This window comes from Theropithecus gelada, chromosome 10 (genome assembly GCF_003255815.1).
Source record: "Theropithecus gelada isolate Dixy chromosome 10, Tgel_1.0, whole genome shotgun sequence".
Lineage (NCBI taxonomy): Eukaryota > Metazoa > Chordata > Mammalia > Primates > Cercopithecidae > Theropithecus > Theropithecus gelada.
In genome coordinates this window covers 2,106,215-2,111,710 of record NC_037678.1, presented here as the reverse complement: position 1 = coordinate 2,111,710, position 5,496 = coordinate 2,106,215, and positions in this window count along the sequence as shown.

Sequence of the window (5,496 nt, the reverse complement as noted above, 5' to 3'; positions counted from 1 at the left end):
GTGAAAGATATTAACAAAATGCTAAATGTGGTGAACTCAGTGTGGCAGAATGGAGGAACATTCTATATTCCTTTGGTTTGTCTCTCCATTTTGTATTTTTTTAGTGAACGTGATTTGGTGATGAGAGGCCGTGGGCACAATCCTCAGAGCAGGTTCTCTGGAGTAGACTACCTGGGTCCCAACCTCAGCTCCCAGGGCTGCCTAAAAATCCCAGGACAACTGCCTGCATGCCTCCTTGCCTCAGGTTCCATGTCCTTAAATCCAGGTATCGACTGCCTCCTAGGGCTGTTATGAAGATTAAGTGCGTGAGTATATGGGGGAACTTGGACTAGTGCCTGGCCCTTAGTATGGGATGTAGCAATACTACTTATTGTCATTATTAGACTGGATCAATAAAATGGATAATTATCGTTAAATCATGCATTCACATCATTTACCAACTTTCTGCAAAGCACTGTTTTCAGGGCCGAGAATTCAGCAGTGAGGTGGCCTCTGTCCTCACGGGGCACACAGTCTGTGCCTGCTGGGCCTTGCCCCTCCTCTTTGTGCATCTTTTGGCCTTTTGGGCTTCTCTTTCCTGTGTGCTGCGGCTCTTCTCTTGGCCTGGAAGCTGCTGAGGAAGTGCCTGAGCTCCCTAGTGTTTAAGTCTTTTCACAGCAGCTGTCAGGGGCCATCTTAACGGCCATCTCTGCTACTTCCCTGATCTGCCTGCCTTCTCCCCTCCCCTCCCCTCCCCTCCCCTCCCCTTCCTCCCTCCCTCCCTGCCTCTGTCCCTCCCTCCTTCTCTTCCTTCTCCCTCCCTCCCTCCCTTCCTTCCTTCCTTCCAGACCGGAGTGCAGTTATGCAATCAGAGCTCACTGCAGTCTCGAACTCATGGGCTCAAGCGATCCTCCCATCTCAACCTCCGAATCCCTCCCCTCCCCTCCCCTCCCCTCCCTTTCTCTCCCTTCCCCTGCCTCCCTCTCTCCCTCCCTTCCTTCCTTCCTTCCTGACAGGGTCTCCTCTATCACCTACATACACCAGAGTACAGTTACACAATCAGAGCTCACTGCAGTCTCGAACTCATGGGCTGAAGCCATCCTCCCACCTCAACCTCCTGAGTAGCTGTGACTACACGTGTGCACCACCATGCTGCCTAACTTTTTGATTTTTTGTAGGGATGGGGGTCTTCCTATGTTGCCCAGGCTGGTCTTGAACTCCTGGCCTCAAGCTACCCTCTCATCTTGGCCTGCCAAAGTGCTAGAATTGTAGGCATGAACCACCGCACCCAGTCATTCCCCGGTTCTCTAGCCAGAAGCCTGGGGAGTCACCTAGGACATCTCTGCCATGCCTACCACTCAGGACTCCCCATAGCCTGTCAGTTCTACTTCCTGGATAGCTGCCAAGCCCCCCACATCCCTGCCTTGACAGCTGCTCCTGAGAATCCAGACACCCCGGCTCTCACCTGGATCTCCCCAGCCACTGCCAAGCTGGCTTAACTCTTTCTGCCAACCTGGGTCCTTCCCAGCTGTCAGAGTAACCTCTTGGTAAAATGCACGTGGGATATGTGTGGAAGGTGAAAGCCTGTGGCTGTTTTCAGAGGGAGGCACGGATCCCCAGGAGAGCAGGCACGGTAGCCCGCTACAGCCCCCACCTTTTGTGGCCTGCCGTTCAGAGACCTGTGTGCTTCCTTTAGGAGACAGCGCTGGCCTTGCATAAAATACATTTTTCTTCCACTGTATCAGTGGGGACATCCTGGCATCTCACCCCGTGAAAACATCCAGCTGCAAATTCAGGATCTCAGGGAGCCCTTGGTCAGCTGGGCACCTGCAACCTAATGGCAAATAGAAAACACCCTCATGGCAGAGGAGTGGAGAGAGAACAATCCGCCCCCCGCCGACCACAGCAGAACGCAGCCAGCAGTGGGCTCACATGCCCAGCAGGACAGCGAGGCCGCCGCCTGACTGCAATACGTGCCCGGGTCCGCACCCTGGTCAGCCGCCCCTCCTCTCTGGGTGACACCCCTCCTCTCTGGGTGACACCCCTTTCTATTGCCCTCCTCGGCCAACCTGGGTGCCCTGCCATACAGGACACCCCTTCCATGGGTCAGGCCTCTGAGGCAGTCCCAGGACTGGTGGCTTGACGTGGGGTGAGAGCCGAGGACTCCCTCAAGGGTTACACAATTGCCATCCCCTGTGCTTTTGGGTAGGAGTTAAGGTGATAGTGTGATTATTTAATAGACTTATTTAGGTTTCGAAATCTAAACTCCTGTCAGTTCTGGCTAGTAATCAAACCCAGTCCATCAACAACAACAGAAAAATCGTCAATCCGTAGCGTGTGTTGGGATCCAGAGTGGAGCTTTCTGTTCCCTAGCAACAGAATTCAGGCTGCGCTCACCCCCCATCCTCAATTTCCATCTTGGTCTCTCTCTCCAGGCCTCTGGAAACAAGGCCGGGATGGGGCTGGACCAGGCACCTGCCCTTGCCTTCGGACTGCCCGGGGGTGGTGTCTTTGTAATCATCTCAAGGTTGCTGTCCCAGGGAGACACCATCTCTTCAATCCGATCTCAGACCCCACACCTCCCCCCCACCTCCCCACTCCTTGGGTCCCTCTACTTGTAACCTGGAGTGGAGAATTCACCTTTTCTAGCATCACCGTTTTCAGACTCTCCACCATTCTGGGCTCCAAGTTATAAGCGCCAAGGGCTCCCCTTCCATTCCCGTTTTCTGGAAATATTCAGCATGCAATGAACCAGGCACTGCTCTCCCGTAGCTCAAGGTTCCCCGCCACAGGCCTAATGTTGTGGCCACAAAAACCTCAGTGTCTGAGTTCCTGGATACAGCAGGCTGGGTACCACACTGCCACCCTTCTCCTCTGCCTGGGAGCCCTCCCCAGCCACCCCATTGTCACCACGGCCCCTGTCCTTTGGCAGGAAGGCTCCAATGTACCCTCCCAAAGTCAAGGTAGACTGCATCTCTCTTTAAACCATATCTTTTAAACAAAGAAAATTACTGTAAACCAAATTATTGGGGGGCAACCAACATTTCAAAAATGAATTAGGATGAAATAGAAAACATCAGAGTATTGTTGGGGTAAATATTGCTCTGGAAACTTTCACTCCAAGCATGTGTGTGCATGTGTGTTCAAGCATGTGTGCATGTCTGTGTGTGTGTGTGTGTGCGCGCACGTGTGTGTGCATGTGTGTTCGCGTGCGTGTGTGTTCGTGTAAGTGCACATGTGCCTATATGTGTGCACGTGTGTGTGTGTGTTTGTCCTAAGGATGGGACCAAAAGGGCCTGGACACCAGCCTCCTGGAAGCCTTCCCTGGCACACACCTTGCTGCACTCTAGAGCATGATTTTAGGGTAAATGTTCCTTCCTTCTGCTCCGAGGATGCTCTGCTCTCCCTCCCACTGTGACACTTGCTACATTGCACTGGAATTGTTTGTTTCCTTGTCTGTTTCTCAAACTGACTGCCACTTTCCAGGGGACAGAAAATCTAGGTCTTGGTGACTTCACCAGTCCCAGTGCCTGGCCCAAGTAGGTGCACAATAAAGAGGTTGAATGAAGGAATGTCTGGCACAGGAGTTCGGGATGGACAGGATGAACTGGAAGCTGTAACATTTTAAAAGCCACATCCTTTTTAGGAGGAAAAAAGGCTTCAATGAAAGGAATGAAATTGTCGAGGTGGAGACCTGGGCATCGATGGTGGCTCCACGGAATCCCATTGAGGGACACCCTCCCTGCCAGGGTGCCAGGCCTACCCAGCACATCCAGAGGCAAGGGGTGTGCTCCTCATGGCCACCCCAAAGTTGTCAGGAGCCCCAACTTCTGCAGAATCACCTCCCTGCCAGGACAGAGAGCAGGGAGAAGCTGCAGTTGAGAGGATACTAAACAGGAAAGTTGGTGTTTTAATTAAACAGGACTGAAAATTGATGGGAGAAAACAAGCCTGGACACAATCATATTAACTCGAGAATCTCGTCAGAGCCCCTGGCAAGGACGCTTCAGTGCACATCAACCACTGAGGTGTGGGTGAGAGGACTTGCAGTGAGAGCCTGCCTTTCTTTGCTCAGTTTCTCCTAAAGTGTTTGTGTGTGTGGATGAGAAAGTATGTGTGTGTGTGTGTGTGTGTGTGTGAGAGAGAAAGAGAGAGATTCAAGGAAAATACATGTGTGTGCGTGTGATGCAGTGTGTGCGTGGGGCGTGAATGCTTACATGCATGAGTTGTGTGTGAGTGTAGGGCTGGGGACAGTCCACATCCCTTCACCTCCCTGGACCAGGCCTCAAGATGAAGGCATGATGCTGCTTCTCCCTGGTCGCTCAATCTGACTCGTAGGCCCTCTACTGGCTCCTCAGAAAAGGGTCTCCAGCTCCAAAAGAACCTCCTGGGGTGCTCAAGCCCCCAGCCCTATGCAGGATGGAGAAGATCTTGTGAGTTCCAGAGGAGGAGTTCTATTAGCCGTGTGCACGAACCTGCAGGAAGGGAGAGCTTGGGGTGGTGCCGTGGCAGGTACTGGCAGGGGCCAGAGCCTCTCCAGGCAGCAGGGCCATCTGGGCATCCCGGACTGGGGAGCCTATCTCCTGGGCTGTAAAGGGAGGTGCAGATGGGACATGACAAGGAGGGTTGGAGATGGGGAAAGTGTCCTTGTGTCCTTACAGGGCTCACTTTTCCCATCCTTAGCTTGTTGTAGGAGTGAACCTGTTTTGCAGATGATGATCATTGACTACGCAAGTAAAATAGATTGCAATCATTGTCATCCTGCTCAGAAAACCCACCTCGATAGGACCAGTCCCGGGACTGGGAGCCCAGAGACGCCACCGACAGCTGGTCCTGCAGGGACTCCAGGGAGATGAACCAGGAGGGCAAGCACGGGGCAGTGGCAGAGGTGCCCGAGTAGAGTGATCCTGGGGCAGAGGACGGAGGGAAGTTGCGTGCCTGTGCCTGGCAGTGCCGCCCCGGGTGGAGGAGGAGCCCTCATGGGCGCTGGGCCTCCGATGAAGGGTGACTCTGCTGGGGTCTGAGGCTGTGCTCCTAGTGCACTCAGGGACCCCACTGCACAAGCCCAATTTGGGGTGACAGGGCACACCTAGGGAACAGGCCCAGAGCACCCTCTCCTTGGAATAAACTCCGGATCCAAGTCCCAGAACCCACCTTAGGAGGCGTCTGCCGCCCCCGTCCCCTCCCCAGCCTTCCAGGCCCTGGCTGCAGTGGATGGGAACGCGGAAGGCCCAAGTGCAGGAACTTCACCTGGCCCGGCCGTCCTCCCCGCTGGGGGCCCAGGCTGCGGGCGCGCCAGGCCGTCTCTGTCGCCATCCAGAGGAGCGGCTTGGGCGCGGCGTACCCTCTGCCAGTCCCGGGTCGGCGGCGGGAGCCCCCCGCGGCGGCGGGCGCGCGCCTGTCTCGCGGATGCCGGGGCGCGCGTAGCCGGGGCGCGCAGTGACGCCCAGAGCGGGGCCGGCGTCCCCCTGGCGGGCCGGCGCGGGGTCGGCGGGCGCGGGCGCGAGCGCAGGCGGCG